The sequence below is a fragment of the Brassica oleracea genome, chromosome C6 (assembly GCF_000695525.1).
Source record: "Brassica oleracea var. oleracea cultivar TO1000 chromosome C6, BOL, whole genome shotgun sequence".
Taxonomy (NCBI): domain Eukaryota; kingdom Viridiplantae; phylum Streptophyta; class Magnoliopsida; order Brassicales; family Brassicaceae; genus Brassica; species Brassica oleracea.
The window spans coordinates 16,856,498-16,859,067 of NC_027753.1; positions in this window are offsets into that span (position 1 = coordinate 16,856,498).

Below are 2,570 nucleotides of genomic sequence, written 5' to 3' on the forward strand. Positions count from 1 at the left end.
GATAATCTAGGTATCCGGACCTTAGTCCGACTATCCCACCGCGTCCAACCGGAACTGGAGGGTCCTGGCGACCAAACAGAAACCATGTTAAATCCGCTGTGGCCGGGCCTCAAACTCGTGATGGCGGGCACCTCAGCCGAGGTTCCTATACCACCAGACCACGAGGTCCGGTTGGAATTTTCTATATGCTTATGCAAGAATGTATACATCCTTAGTCACTTTGGATTGTAAATAATAGAATTGGCGAAGCAGCCGTATAAATCTGGTTGACCAAAAGGGTCCCATTTCTTCCACACTAAAATAGATAAGGTCGGCTCTTTTGTGGGTTCACTATGATCTACGTTACTTTCAATTTTAAAATATTTCAAATTAGTCTTCTTCATTATATTAATTATTATAACGTTTTTAATGCGAAAAAATCAGATGCGCCTTAGACCCCAAAAATATATTTAAAAAACTAGAGTTTTATCCGCGCCATTTGCGGATTTTCTTTATTTTACTATAAAAATTCAACATTTAGATGTAAAATAATAAGTGTTTTATGTATAAATTTCTATTCTATTAAAAATGATCAGTTTGCTTGGACTTCTATTATAGTGTTATTTAAATTATTTTTAGTTTCTAAAAAAATTCTTGTTTTTTGAATTGTATATTGTTGGTTAAAAGACCAATTTTTTTAGATTGGTTCGCTGGAAATACGTGAATATTGTTAAACTAACAGATAAGATGTGTAGATCAGTCCAATTTTAACACCATACATTAAACCTATTTACTTTTCACAATATCAAACCTAAAGGATAGCAATAAAAGAAATTTTAATTTATATAAATGATATATAAAATATGTTTCGGCAGATTCCATGATACATACCGGTTAAGATTATCCTAATTTATACACATATTTTAAGGAGTTTAGACATTCAAAAACCATATAAATATTATATTTTTAAACATAGCAATAATTACCTTCCTACAACAATTAAATCTTATAAGTATTTTCGTAAATATGTTATAAGATTAAAAATAAGTAAAATATGCTATATTTTAGCTGATAGAGTATTTTTGTTAGGGTATCAAATTTTACTAGTATATTCTTTATAATGTAATTCAAATCCTCTAATTTTTTCTTTCCCTAAATCGTTTTTGGATCGCTCGGCTTACCCTACAGATTTTTTTTAGAATAGTTTGTAAATATACATTTAAATTTATGATTTTTTAATAGTATATTTGTATAATTTGGATATATAAGAATAATTAGTATATATGTGTAAAGTAATATTCGAAAGATGAAACTTCGTGAAACAATATATACAAATAATTTTTTATTGTAAACTCTTACATCTGAAATTTGTATATATCGCTTTAAGAATTCAGATAGTATTTACTGGTTACATAATTCATGGTATTAGTATAGACTTCTACGTGAGAGGATTTCATAAAAATGTAAGTATAATTGGTATCTATCATGTTTTACAAATGAATTTTAGTGTTTCTATATAAGTGTAAGCATAAGCCACATATACAAAGGAAAGTAGTACTTTATATAAGTATATGTGTAACCCACAATATATTCGTCAAATGATTCAAAAGGTTTCTAATGTGCGTAGGTGTTTATAATTTTCAAATGTTTTAAATGGTAAAGTATGTCCATGAATTTAGGGTTTAATATAAGTGAGATGAATATGTTCAAATTTAAATGAAAACTTTTGTATAGTAGATAAAAAAATAGGACTCTAAATTAATAGATTGGATTCAGATGCGTATGTGATAGGGGTGGGCACTTCGGTTATTTTCTCGGTTCGATTCGGTTTGGTTAGTTTGGTTCTAGTATTTTTGCAACTGAAGTAAACCATAATTAGTTTGGTTCGGTTTGTGTTCGGTTCGGTTTATATTCGATTGGTTTGTATTAAGTTCGGTTTGTATTTGGCTTGGTTTGTTTTTTTGGATCGGTTTAATTAGATTCTTCTTAGTTTAATTTTTCGAAGAGAAATTATGTTTTACAACATAATTTGTGTAAACATAAACTATGTGAACTAATTTCAATATAAAACTGAAACAAAAACCTGTAAAAAGTCACAAAAAGTATATATAAGAATTAAATGAAATAAAATTTAACTAAAAAAAAAAAACAACAACATCATTAATAAGGTCACTTATATCATTAACATTAAAAAGCCTGGAATGAATGAAATATTTTAAATCAAATATTTTGATGATTACTAGGAAGAATATATGTTGTTGGGGTCAAAAACGGTTACGACGAAGTTAACGTCCAAATCCCCGAAGAAGAAAAACGTAGAAACCTTCTTCGACATATACTTTTTCGAAATAGATTCTTCTTTACGAAAAGATTTGCGGAGAAACCGCGAGTCATCGGACAAGAGCCCGAAAAGGTTCGTTACGCAGCGACCGAACACGTGCTCCGCTCGGTCGATACGTAGTGACCGAACACCCATTCCGCTCGGTCGCTACGTAGCGATCGAACGCTCGGTCGCTACGTAGTTCGGTCGCTACGTAGCGACCGAGCTCTTCCGAAACGTCGATACGACATTAGTCCATGCGTTCTCGTTT